Genomic DNA, 14220 nt, shown 5'->3' on the forward strand with positions numbered 1-14220 from the left:
TAAACTGCATTGTCCACCCCTTGGGTTAGTTATTCTGCTGTAACTGGCATTCACCTTAATAGTTTTTCAGAACTCCTTTTCATCTCTTGTACATTAGTATCTTTAGCCAAGGTTTTAATTTCTCAAGTGTTTTCAAAGATAACCGAATTTTTCTTTGTGGGTTTGTCATTGTCTCATTCTTCCTCTCTGCTTCATCTCACCTGTTCTCTGTTTCATGGTGCTGAACGAAATGTTGTTCTCCCTCTTGTTTTCAATAGCTATTACTTCTCAAGTAAGTTCATTAACTCTTAAATTCTCCACTTTCTCTATGAAAAAATGTAATCAGATGATTTGTGTCTAGCCACAAAAGTTGCACACTTTGCCTAAGCCCTCTTTGCATTATCCTGATGCTTCCAGGGCTGATTCCTACACATCGACATTCTCTGTTTTGGCATTGATCAAGGTGACCGATTGTCTTGTTTGTCATTAATAGAATCTTGCAAGTATTGTTTAAAAACAAGTATAAAATATAAATGCACCTTGGTCTTCATATGAAAGGCTGTGAGTTTCTTGTGTGTTTTGGGCCTGTCCTGTGCTCTTGCAGGCATCAGAAAGCTCTGCATCAACATGAAGTACCTGTTGATCCCTCCACTGACATCTCCAAAGTCACAAGCCAAGGTGAAGCATGTTGCCTGCAGCTGTACAAAGGCTCCCTGTGTCATGTGTTGCACAGGAATGACCTCACCAGCTGAATGGAGCTACTGAACCAGTTACAGATGCAGTCTGACAGTCACAGAACAAACATGACTCATTTAAGAACATTCCCTACCTTCCTTTTTAATAACTGGTTTCTCCAAAGTCAGTAAAGTAGAACTGAAGGGAGAACAAAGAGTTCTTCAGTGAGCTCTGCACAGTGTTCTCACACACCCCTTCCTGCACTGCAGGAGCATGTTTGAAACAAGGGCTGCACAACAACTCCCTCTTCTCTGGTGGTGTCCAGCTCTCACACTGTAATCACCCCCAGCAGCAGATATGGACATGCCAATACTTACAAGAGCAATGCCATAACTAAGGAATGGATGATTCTGTGTCCTGGATCTAAAACCAAAGAGCTTTAAAAATACTAAATGTTCGTGTGCTGCCGAGACCATCATCCGTGATTATGATAATGATGGTGTTGAGATGAGAACAAGATTCTGAAAATAAGGAAATTTGTGTCTAATTTGACCATCAAAGCTTGGTTGTGTAATTTCACATACAAGAGTGTTCAACTTTCACACTCAATTTTCTTAAGAATGAGCTAAGAAATTAATTCCTGGTATGCTTTTGCTTTTCCACCTTGCGGTAAATCAATTATCACTTTGATAAAACTTTTTGACAAAGTAGAAAATAGAAATTACAATATATCAGGGTAAATTTTGAAAATTAGACCTTTATTTGTAAAATATTTTTGATATTACAAAATCTTAACTCCACCAGTGCCATTGACAACAAAGAAAAAAATCTTGATTATATAAGGGGATCTGAGGCTTTGTATCAGATGAAGCTATTAAAGTAAGCAAATAGTAACGTAATACACAGGTCCTCATACTAGGTCTTCTCCTATTGTTTCACTTTGATTGTAGTGGACTGATACTACAGGATTGCCGTGGCATCCCAAACTGGAAACAAGGGAATGCATTCACTTCAGTAGCAGTGGCTGTGCTTGGATGGGCCCAGTGCAATTTTCAAGTATATTTTGTTAATAATCTCCCTGTACAATTCATTGTACTGTAATCCAACGTGTGGCTGGGAAAAACTTCATTCAAATGGATTTGGCTTCTGTAACTGGCATTTGACATGAACTCAGTGTGAACTGCAAGATTCTCCATCTCACAATTCGAGGTGTAGTGTGAGGGCCTCATGATGTGGCAAGTGCCACGTCTCTGGTCTTGGGCACTGATTTGTATTTCTGAGGGATCTGAGTCCGAGTGCAAATGATCAAGTTTGTAGTGAGGTAATAGCTTATAGATATGGACATAATGAGCTTTAATTGCAGTTTAGAACTTGAGGAGATGTTTTCTCAGTAGTAAGTCAGTGTATGACAAGAAAAGTTGATTCATTGGTTATTCGGTTCCAGTGAAGTCTAAAATCTGTCTTTTAAAAAATAGTCCCTTTTTTGGTTTGATTTCTGAAGTGCTTTGAAGAGTTGGACAGCATCTCTGATTAGGCCAAAACACAGCTGAAGTAGATTAGCCCTGTGTTTAAATATGAGCTGTTAAGTTTAGTCAAAACACCTGTTTGCTTTTAACCCTCCTCTTAACATGAGTTAGGTAACCCTTGACAGGGAATCCCAGATAGGACTACAGGGAAACCAGCACAGAAAAGGTGCAAAGTCTTTCTGCAGAGGAAAATTCTCCTCGTTCCAGCAGTGCCATGAGTGGGGGACCACACAAGGAAACACTTTAGCAAACTTCAAGGCACCATGAGTTAGGGGGGCAGCAGCAGCACGACTGCAGCCTGCCCTCGCTGCTGTGTGCTCCCCAGCTGGAGCAGGGCACAGGCTCCAGGATTCAGCACTCCTTGGTTCCTTTGGTGGGCTTTCCACCCACTCAGCTCTGTGCCTGTCCAGGCAGTGCCACTACTTCAAAGCTCACAGGCTGCCACTACAACACAGATGTTCTGTAAGGCTGCCCCAAGTCTTCCTTGCACTGTGTTCACTTTACAAAGACCAAGAATGCCATCACTGCCTGAGAGGAATCAGTCTCCCAACTAAGCACTGCTTTCTGCAGTGTTAAAGGAAGGCAGCAAAGGCTACCAGCATTGCTACCAGCCACAGCTGGTGAGTAATGCACAGCAGGAGAGCAGGGCTGGGGAAACAAAGTGATAATTGTAAATTACCCATATCAATAAAAGGAATGAAAGATGGCTTTTTTAGAGGTGTTTTTCAGACCCACTGGAAAGAAAGACACCCCAATGCTCCCTTAGTTCTCTATCCAGACCCAAAGAAACCATGAGCAGTATATTTACAGGTGTGTGTGGAAGGCATATCTCACAACTCGGCTTTTTTGGCAAGGTAAGATTTCTTTCATCTTTGTTTTGTTCTAGTTACTCAATTTTTTTTCAAATATAGTTCCTTTGCTTTCCTGTAGCACAGCCTTTCCTCTTAGGAACAACAATTAGATAATATTACTTAGGATTACTAATTCCTGCTTTTTATGTCCTTTAACCGTTCTCCTTTAAGAAATGTAAGGGTTTGTTTTGGTCTGGGTTTTTATTTTTTCTATTCACTGCCTTAAACTACTTGTTTAATTTTTTTTTATTGTGAAGTTACACAACAAAAGCATTGAATTCCAGAGTTCTTCTACTGCTAATGAAGTATGACATGTTATAAGAGGATAGAGTATGTCTCATTATGGTAATGAGTACTATATTTTAGTGAGTTTCTGTGTAAAAAGGGCTCATGTGATTGTTTTGATTTTGTCTGCTTGTCTGCTTCTCTCCATTCCGATGGTAAACTTTAATAGGACAAATAGGAAGAAATCCCAAGGATATTCCAGACAAATAATTTTCAAGAAATTTTACCCCCAGGAAATGAAGTAGTTGAGGATTTACTCCCTCGAGCTGCACTTAGTAAAAGGCTGTAGTTGAGCTTATACCAATTAAATACCAGGTAATCCACAAAGATGGGAAAGATTTCAGCCCTCTTTGGTTTAGTTACTCTCTTAAGCAAATTGCCAAAGCTGTTTATATCAAAGGGATTTATCAAAACACACTTTGTATCAGCCCTTCACCCCTCCCCCCAGCCCCCGCTTCTATGTTTCAATGGCCTGTGCAAAGTGAGCTGTCCTTTATCTTTTTTCTAATTGATTAGAATTAAACCAAAAGAATTTCTGATCGCTTATCAGAAACTTCCATTTATTGATAGCATCTGTAAAACTTTGTTTACTGAAGTCTCTCTAATTGACTTAGTACAAGGGACTTTTGCAATGCCTGATTATTAAAATCCCTGCTTTGTTTTCAGCAGTGTGGCCAGGTACATCAGGTTTTCTTCCTGAAGCAAATTCAGGCAGTCACTAAACACCCTCTCCTGAAAACAAACCCAAGCTTCCGCTGACTTCAGTAGCAGCAACGAGCAGTTCAAAACAGCTCAAGTGTGAATGAAAGCCGGAAAATTAATTGACACAGAGGAGTAATGGGAAATCCGATCTGAAAATGAAGTGTTTTTAATTAAGAGACACTCTCCAGAATTATACAGAAAGACACTCTTTCCCATTTAAAATTTGGCTCTTCCTTCCTCAACAAGTACAAATCACCAGTCTATAATTAGTACTGTTGTGGAAGGAATGGCTGAATGTCTGGCTGGAGTCAGGCCTGTGACTGTGACAGGGATGCTGCACCATTCTAGCCAGTTTGCCACTTAGCATCCAGTTTCTTACAAATGTTTCTGTTATAATCTGTTAATGTTATCATATTTGTTAAAAATGAAAACAAAGTAAGGAGGAAGGGTGCCTCAATTCCCAGTAGCTGAGAGCAGCATCACAACTACCTTGGATAATGATTGTCAGTTTACCTGTGAACAAGTCCAGCTCCAATCCCATGCCAAGACCTAATCCAACACTTTATGTAATGATTATTTAATAAAAATTGCATAAATGCTTACTGGTGGGGAAGTCCATACCCAGATGTTGCCTCTCTACCCTTATTCTGTTTGTAAAGGAAGGTATGTCTCTCACTGTGTTTCTCTAAGAGATTGGTAACATTTCACTCTGCAGCAATGAGCCCAAAAGCAGATCATAAATGAGATGGAGGGCAGTAAACTGACTCTGGTCAGCAAATGCAGAGTTTAAATCAATGTAAAGAGTGTGCATTAGGAACCAGTGGGGAGGCAAGGGTTGTTTTACACTGTGGTACAGGTACAGAACCATGTCCTAGGCCTGGATGCCCAGGTGTCTGTTTAAGAATTTGGATGTCTCAAGAACACCTTCTAAATATGGGCACATTTAATCCAGAAAGGAGTGCGCCGCAGGTGTCAAAAGCTGGGGAAATATTCTCTGCAGTCTCACTGCCTTTCAAAGAATTTTTCAATGCCCTACCCATGCCGTATCTGGACTTGGGAATGTACTTTCTCACCAAGGAATGTTCAGCTTACAGGCAGGAAACAAACCCAGGGAGCTTTCTGAGAGATTAACAAATGGAACTGGCTCACTGAGGGGCCAAGGAAGCAGCAGAGTGGGAAAAGGAACAGTCAAGACCACATAGCCATGAGTACTTGGTGGCAGTGGTGCCAACCCCTTGATGGAAGTGAAATGCTAGATCGGCTCAGAAATGCTGTGAAAGCTGTCTTTGCCATAAATGTCTGGATGCTTTTGAATGGTGAAGCCCAACCTTATGAAATCACTTTCTTTCAGGGCAGGAGAGGATGTATAAATCCAACACAGTAGGCAGGAATGAGGATGCACTTTCCTGCTTGGCATCTCTTATTAGCTCTCTTATGCTAATCTAATGACATGCAAATTTCATTTTAAGTGCCTAACTCTGTAATTTGATGTTCCTCTTGGTCTTGGATCCTCACTCCAGCTCAAAATATGTTCTTTGATCCTGTTTTGGTTTGGCTTTTGTGCTCCCACAGCTGTGATGTAATCCAACCAAAAACTTCTTTCATGGGATATTTTCAGTCAAGTTGGTTTCCTAACCTAACTAACAGTACAATTGCATAATCACTGATTTTTAACTCGGTGGAGGTGGTAGGACTGTTCCTTTTGGTGGATGTGTAAGGACTTTGATCACCTTAGGCAGACCGTGAAATCACAACTATCACTCTCTGAGTTATGCAGGAAGCTTTAAACCCCTTTTCAGCACGGTGAATTCAATTTCAGCCTCTCTACATTCAGCCTTCTGTGTGGCTGACTGCAGAAGATGAGTTGCTAATACACACTAAACAGCAGGATCTCAGACCTGGAGTGCTCTGAGCTGTTTGCTTCTAAAATCATGCTCATGGGCTTGGGGATAAGCACAAGGAGGTACAGTGGGGAGATACACCCCTTCCATTTGTATCCTTCTAAAAGAATTCAGGGCTCCTTCATGAGTCACTTTTCAAGATATTTGGAACATAAAATTACACTGCATTTGCCAAGAGAAACTGAGTTTAATAAAAATAGTAAGAAAACAGAATAGGGACAGAATGAAAACCTACGTTCCCCAGAAGTTGTTAGCAAAGGTTTTCTGTCTGGTGACAAGCAGACGCTAGTGCAAAAGACTTGAACTGCAGCATATTTCAGGAACTTGCTGCTTGAGTTGAAGCTCTTTATTGTGTTTTTTACATTCCTATATATGTTAATCAAAGCATTTTCAAAACTGTATGATATTGTTGTGTATTTGTTGCAGTTTGTTCCTACACTCTGCAACGCTTTTAGAAAAACTTGTCCATATATTTACTGGTAATGAGCAAAGTGGGTTTTTTCCTTTCCTCTTCCTTTGTCTGTACGGAGAGTAACAGTGATGACTTTTGCTCATTAGCAAAAAAAGCCTTTCCGGATCTTTGCAAGAATCAATGACTGTCAGCGTCACTGTAAATGGTGAGTAATTAGACCTAGGAAATGAAGAATTGGACGTGGGCTCCAGCTGAAAAGCATTGATTGTTTTTTTTTTAATAATACACAGTTCCGTCAGTGCTGTGGAGTATCTTTGAACAGGCGACTTCTACAAGTGGATAGGGAAGCACAGTTTTTCAAAAAGAGGAACCTTCTTTCCCTAGCAAATCCAAGCAAGCAGTCCTCAGGTAGTTTTTCAGGTGGTCTCAAACTATTATTTTTCCATATTGAAAGTCTTGGATTTTTCCCCCCTTTAAAAATGTAGATACTGTCAACACATCGCTGCTTATCAGAACTGACTGAATTGCTTCAGTCAAGCAAAAATTCTACTTTTTATGTACGCTGGGAAAAGGTTCGGCATTTGCGTGTGTGCCTAAAAAACTACTGATGTAAGCGTGAGGAGCAGTGGGATTCCATAAAAAGCCCCACAGGGAGCAGCATTTTCCCGGCGGGGCCGCACGAGAGAGCCGGGCAGCGTTGGAAGCTGTGCCCCAGCTGGCCGGGGCACAGCCGCCTTGGGGCAGTGCCAGTGTGGGACCTGTGTGCGAGGCACACTCACAAAGGGCTCGCTGAACATAGCAGTGATTTGTTCTGCCGTGCTCCAAGAGTTACAACTGAACGCACACACACACAAAATAAACAAAGCTGGGAAAAAAAACCACGACCATTTCAATGCCTTTCTTAAAAGCTTTGTGTTCTGTAGAACCATTTGTGTGTGCGTATACGTGTTTTACTCCTGCCTACCAGACAAAGTGCCCTTAAAAACAAACATGTAGAACCCATAAAATTTTGCAATAACTTTATTTTGCTCTATTCCTTAGTAGACGAGTCATGTAGAACCCATAAAATTTTGCAATAACTTTATTTTGCTCTATTCCTTAGTAGACGAGTCAATAGCAATATTCACTCTTTTAGAAGCCATGTGTATGCACTCTTGTTATTTCAAATTGGAGATGTCTGGAATAATTTGTATCTACACACATGATTTCTCTTGTGCCAATTTTCTGCAAGTTGCAGAATTTGGACTGAACTTGTTCAGGGTGCATAATCACATTTTGAGTAACACAGCTTGCCCTGTTTTTTGGTACATTAAATATAAAGCTGTAACTACTAAAAGGTGGTATGAATAGAACTTAAGAATTATTCCCTTAAGTTTGACTGAAACAGCTGATTAGTATCCCTTTAAATAAGCAGAACTCACGTAATGCCTCTGGTAGTTACCAGGGTGGGAAAGGTACCGGCTATTTGTGGTGGTGGGGGTTACCCTTCTGCCAGGACTGGCATGCCCTGCTGCAGTGGGGAATGTGTGTCCTGGGAACTCATTTAGCTCTAACACAGTGCCATGGTGTGCCATCCTTCTCATATTTGTAATCTGATGGGGTGGAGGACAGCGTGGGTCTCAAGGTTTTGCTTTGGTTGAACTGTCTTAGTTGGACTCTGTGGTAAAAGACCAAAGCCCTTAGCACACAGCCAGGGACGGGTATTTTTGGCACGTAACACGAGAAACAACAGCCCATGGAAACCAAGAATATTATTCTTTAACCCTATATTAATAATATAAGAATATTAATCCCTTTGACCCTAAAGCAGAGAACTTACAAAAAGACAATGAAATTCTGGATGTGACGACCTAACAACATCAAGTTGACCAAAGACTGCCTAATTAGGATTAATCTTAAAATTAGACTCCTCAGAGGAGCACAAACTAAGAATGGTATCCCGGTAAGCTGACTTGTGCATTGCAACAAATCCAGTTGCAGAATCTGGTCCTAATGCTTCCGCTGCCCACCCCCTCTCCTCTCCAGCAGTTAAATACTCCACTGTCCTTTGCTCACAGCCTGTTTCTGTAACAGTCAGAGCATAAATATCTGTGTACCTAATGGACTTATCCTTAACACTGCAGTGAGGGAGGGAAGCGGCATTAACCTCATTTTGCAGATAAACAGTGGAAGCCCTGCTGGTTGTCCTGTGTTTCATCCTATGGAGCAACTGCATGCGTGCAGTGAGTGTAAAACGCCGTCAGCCTGAATGTGGCTTTGGCACATTCTCTGCTCCTTCTTTGCAAAGCCATCTACCACAGTGGAGACAGTGGAAGCTCAGAATACGCATCAAGTAACATGAATTCCTCAGCTGCTGATTGCTCTGCTCAGCCCTGGAAGATGTGGAGCCAGGAGCAGGGCCGCAGTGTGTAGCCATGGGTTATTGGGCTGTCTCACCGAGCTGCTCAGGTTCTCTCACCAGGGTAGCATGGATGGTGCAGGGGCCCGAGCGCCAACCTGTGCGACCCATGCGGAAGGGTTCATGAAAGTCTTTATTACTGTAAGATGGGAAGTGTCAATGCGCTCCGAATGTTTTGCTTGAGCAGAAGCTGAAAAACTTGTGTAAACAGAGAAGTTTTTAAACATGACTCTTTGAACAGTCGGGATGGAGAGCAATTGTATGGTAACGTGTTAGCATGCAGAAATAACACTTGCCGAGAACAGGATATACCTTTAAGAGCTCGGAAATTCTTAGTTTAATCATTGCTGTAGCTGTTCAGACCGATGCTGCCGGCCGGTGCGGGAGAAAGCTGCAGCCCTACGCTCTGGGGCGCTGCCCTTTGCTTCGTGACCCGGCGCCTCCCCAACAATACGCGGGGGCACTTTCGAAACTTCAGGGCGTGCACCCAGCGCGGGCGGCAGCACCAGGAAACGGGATGCGGGCGCTGCTGCCTTACGTAAGCGAACGGAGCGGCGGCAGGGCGCCCGCCGAGGGCTGCGGCGCCGCGGGCGCTGTCCGGGAGCGCGGGCGCTGCCGCCCTCAGCGCCCGCTCGGCGCCGCTCCGCGCTCAGCGCCGCCGCCCTCAGCGCCGCTCCGCGCCCGCTCCGCCCTCAGCGCCGCTCCGCGCTCAGCGCCCGCTCCGCGCTCAGCGCCCGCTCCGCGCTCAGCGCCGCCGCCCTCAGCGCCCGCTCCGCGCTCAGCGCCGCCGCCCTCAGCGCCCGCTCCGCGCTCAGCGCCGCCGCCCTCAGCGCCCGCTCCGCGCTCGGCGCCCGCTCCGCGCTCGGCGCCGCTCCGCGCTCGGCGCCGCCGCCCTCAGCGCCGCTCCGCGCTCCGCGCCCGCTCCAGGCCCGGCGCGCGCGCCACGCGTCACGCGCGGCTCCGGGCGGGCGGGGGCGGAGCCGCGCTCCCTGGGGGCGTCACGTGACCGCTGCCCCCCCCCCCCCCCCAATCCATCCTCGTCGGCCCGGCGGTCCCGCGGCGGCGGGCGGGGGGCGCGGGTGCAGGCGAACGGAGCTGCCGCGGCTTCGGCGGGAGCCGGCGCAGGGGCTGGCGGTGAGTGCGCCTCGGCGGCGGCGCGGGGGTGGGGAGGGGAGGGGCGGGCCGGCGGCGGGGAAGGCTCGGGAGGCGGCCGCGGCCGTCGGTGGAAACATGGTGCCACACGTGAGGCTTATGTAAAGTGAGCGGCGGCCCGCGCGGCCAATGGCAGCGGCGCGCGCCCCGCCCCCGCCCGCGCGTCCCGCTGGCGTCACGCGGCCGCGGCCAATGGGAGCGCGGGCGGGGCGGGCGCGCGGCGGCCGGTCACGTTTCTGCCCGTATGAAGCCCGAGCCGGGACGCGCCGGGCCGGCGGGACGCGCCGCGCGCGGTGAGTGGGGGCCCGCCGGGCGCGCCCCGCGCGGCCCGAAGGGGCTGGGGGACCCGTGGGGAGCGGCGGGAGAGGGCGGCGAGCGGCGGTCGCGGGGGGCACAGGGGCTCTCCCGCCTCCCCCGCCCGCCGGGCCGAGGTTACGTAACCCTCGCGCCGGGGCTCTCCGGTTGCCGGGACGCTGCGCGCGCGGGTCGCTCCCGTGCCGCGGGGTCCGTCCCGCTGCCGGCCCCGGCCCGCCGGGGAGGGGGTACGCGGGGCTCCCTCAGAACGGCGGCTGTGACACGCCCCCGCCCCCCCGCTCCCCGTGAAACCGCAGCGAGGGAAGCGGCGGCCGGCTGTGAGTCGCTCCCCGGGGCGGGGTGCGGGGCTGCGTGCGGCACGGCCCCCGCCCGCCTTGGACGGGGAGAGCGTCCGGGGGTGGGGGCACAGACACCGGCACCCCCAGCGGGGCTGGGGCGGCAGCTGGGCTCTCCGGGGGCGGCCGCCTGGGGCCGGCCGGGGCCGCAGCGGGGGCGGCGCTGGCCCTGGCCCGGAGCGGGGGAGGAGGCGGCGGGGCCGGACCCGGTGCCCCGGCGGGGCTCTGCTCCGCGGGTGGCGGCCACGTCTGTGCGACGGGGTGCGGAGCGGGGGGAACCGGTGGAGAGCGCGCGTATCCCGGGGCGCTGAGCGGCAGGGCGGGGGGACCGGGCTGGGTCCCGCTGGCCGGGCGGGCTGCTCCACGGGAGGAGCTGCGTGGCAGTGAGAAGCAGAACCTCAGCGCCGCTGAGATGTGTGAGCTACAGGTAGAGTAGGCAACAGGTGCTGTCCACTTGGTTTTTGGTGTTGCCTATGGTTGTAAGGACGCTCTGTTCCATGAGACGGAGTGCTTGTGCTGCTGTTCACATTAGGTGCATAGTATTACATGCATGATTACAAAACCCTTTATGTAAGTACAGTTTCATGCAAATAGGTGAGCAGCATGGTAACAGCCAAGCTGACGCTTTACATTTGACTTTTCGTAATAGGGTAAGCATTTCGTAAAGGGACAGCATTTCTCTGTATACCATAGGAGCTTAAAAAGGCCTCCCAGGAGGTTGGTATGCGGTCTCAGATACTTGGGAAACTACATACAGTGCTTCACAAGTGTATTCCAATGAAAAAGTAACTTGGCGTAGACAGTGCATTGGTTCAGATCAAAGAAACAGAATCATTAAGTATGGAAAAGACCTCTGAGATCCTTAAGTCCAACTGTTTCATCCATATGTCCAATCTAAATCTGCCCTCTTGCAGTTTCAGACCACTCTCTTTCATCCTGTCACCACATGCCCTGATAAGAAGTCTTTATCCATCTTCCTTGTAAGCTCGCATCTTTCTTTTCCAAATGCAAGACTTTGAGATTTATTGTCTTGGACATCTGAGATTGAATAGCAATCACAAGTAAAGGGAAAGAAGTGGAAATTCTCTAATGATTCTAGTGGTAAGAGTATCTATCAAGTCAGGTGTAAAAAGCTGATTAGTATGGTGAGAAAACCTTCCAAGTTGCCAGTATTATTTCAGCCACAGTTTGATTGGTGTTAGGGAGAGTGCCCACATTGTTGCTGTGTAACATCAAGTTCCTTCTTGCTTATGCTTGTACGTGTTTGAGTGCTGTTACGATCTTTCTGTTTTGCCTTTGTCTCTGAAACCTGCATTATTTCTGCAAAGTGGGGAAGTTTCACTGAAGGACTGGACTGTGTCCTTGCTGCATGCAAAGCTGGATGTTAGTCTTGTGATGACGACACTGTGCTGAGGTGTGGAGTCCTGATTCTGAACTGTGGAGGTTGCTCACCTCACTAGTAACACACAGAGGAAAAGAGATGGCCTTTGGCCTGGAGTAAAAGAATAAAGTCAACCAAAACCTTCAGGTTTTGGCCATTTCAAGTGTGTATTTCAAGGTAGACGGAAGATATTTTGGTTGGGTGTCATAAATGTCAAACATTACAGTGAAAGAGGATGGTCTGTCCTGTGAAGAAGTGGTTTGGCTTGATGTAGTTCAGAAGGCAAAGGCATGGAAAGCAGGTTTTTTGCTTTTGTGCACTTCTTCAGATTTGGCAAGTTTTTTTGTTTCATTTATAATTCAAAGACTGCATGGTTTTGTTGGAATTTTTGTTTATTTGTCCGTTGGTGGGACTTGTTATAGACTTCCTATATTCATTTTAGCAAACAAATTCTGTCCGTGAAAATCTAAGTAATCCTCATTTTTACAATTTTCTGTTATTCGTTTTGGATTTCCACAGAGAGGCATTAAAGAGGCAGCATATTCTTGGCATAATACCTTCTCTGCTTTTTCTTCCTCCAGTCATTACATTAAAGTAACAACACTGTTTACTTGATAAACTTACTTGAGCCTCTCCCTGAGCAATATGCTCTTACAGTAATAAGCTTTTTTAGTAATCTGAGGTATTGATGGAGTTTAATCTCAAAGTATGAGAATAGAGTGAAGTGGGGAAAGTGATTGGCAGAGTTCTGGATGATTCTTCCACTTCAGACGTTTATTATGACCAGGAAGTGTTTGGCTTAGATTCAGACTGATAAACAGTTTTTTTTTTCCTGGGTTCTTGCCACACCCTTATTTCTCTTAACATCTTTACAGTATTAGAATATGCTTTGCTTCATAAAAAAAAAATCTTTTACTGCATTAAAAAAAAAAAAATAAGGAAATGAGCAAGTTACCGTGGCATGAGGTATATTTGTTACGGTTTAAAAGCAAGAAGATTACCAGTAGCCAGTAGAACAAGTAAATTATCACTAGTCTAGATCAACTGTAGTGTTTTCTATAGGGTTGCTATGGTTGGCCTATGTTAAAAGGAACGTCATGTTCTTAGCAAGGCCTTGTGTAATAGCTGGCATGAGTAGACACTGTAGACACTGTATTATACTCATAACATTACCACATCATAATTGCTAGATAATCAGGTGTTTCTGAGAAGGAATTTTTGTCTCCAGTTTTGATTGCATGGCCTAGAATTCCTCTATAAGGATGGAGGATTATTGAGAATTTTAACTGGATTATCTTACTGCATTCATACTTTCCACACTCAGTTACATCCCTGTAGTGCAAGTTTTAAACTGCTTAAATATTCATTATGTTAACTTAGCTTGTCAAGCACTGAACAGCAAAGGAGTCAATTAATACCCATTTTATTCTTTGTGATATTGTTGTGCTACTTAAAAGGACTTTTACTTGTTCTTTTGGTTATGGATGAAGTTGGATGCAGAAAGCGTTGGTCTTGAAAGTAACGCTGCTGCTGTTTTGTGTCCTGTGTAGAAAGTGTCTGCTTTCCTGCTTTAACTGCTGCCTTAAACTTAAACCCTGCTGAGGGGTCAGACTGGAATATTATTGACTGCTGTTGGTTAGCGAAGAAGGCTTTTTTAAAGTAGAACTGACTTTTTAATAGAACCAAAGCTACATTGCCTTTGCTTGTAGAGCTCTGTCTTCTGACACTTAGAGCTTTGTTTGTGAGGGGATGAGGGTGTTTCTTTTTAGACTTCTTTCTGTGAAGTATGTTTAAAGGACATGGGAAAAGAGAAGGCAGCAGTCAGAACCACAGTTCAGAGGGTGATGGTTTTCCTATCTCTTGCTGGGATTTCTTGCGGCCCCAAGCTGCTTTTGTGAAATAGTGTGGCAGACACGACCAGAGTGAGGAAGAGTGGGATGATCTGAGTGTCTGTGAAGCGAGTGGAGATCTCTGCAGTGACTCTGAGCACGTTCTGTCTGCTGCCGGGAGCCGTGTGTAGTAGGCAGGCAGCGAACGCATGGGACCCCGCATGCCTGGGTGTCCATGCCGGGATCTGCTGCTCTGCTGAGTGCCTTAGCACATCGCCTGCTCATACTCTGCCTGCCAGCCCTGCTGGGACATGGGCAGGCTCTGGGCCTGGGCTCTGTGCTTCTAGGCTACCTTCAAGTGCAGATGGGATCTTTGCATGGCTGCCCTGGGCTTGCCCCAGCACGGAATCCTCTCGCGTGGTCCTCTGTCCCTGGTGAGCAGTTACCAAGGGACAGCAGCAATACACCGAGTTTATGTG

The 14220-nt window shown here is 46.7% G+C and overlaps 1 protein-coding gene across 13 annotated transcripts in view; it reads left to right on the forward strand.

The window, feature by feature from the left end:
* The first annotated feature begins 9761 nt into the window (after positions 1 to 9761).
* Positions 9762 to 14220, forward strand: part of PER2 (period circadian regulator 2) — a 46637-nt gene continuing 42178 nt past the window's right edge. For 6 of the 13 annotated variants that reach the window (XM_068201322.1, XM_068201324.1, XM_068201323.1 and 3 more), the window contains exon 1: positions 10080 to 10174. The gene's annotated coding sequence lies outside the window, so the exon portion shown is untranslated. Of the gene's footprint in view, positions 9864 to 10078; positions 10175 to 10417; positions 10514 to 10930; positions 10959 to 14220 lie in introns of those variants that run through there. The other 7 variants (XM_068201325.1, XM_068201326.1, XM_068201319.1 and 4 more) reach the window with 4 other exon arrangements.

This window comes from Anomalospiza imberbis, chromosome 10, assembly GCF_031753505.1.
Source record: "Anomalospiza imberbis isolate Cuckoo-Finch-1a 21T00152 chromosome 10, ASM3175350v1, whole genome shotgun sequence".
NCBI classification, from domain to species: domain Eukaryota; kingdom Metazoa; phylum Chordata; class Aves; order Passeriformes; family Viduidae; genus Anomalospiza; species Anomalospiza imberbis.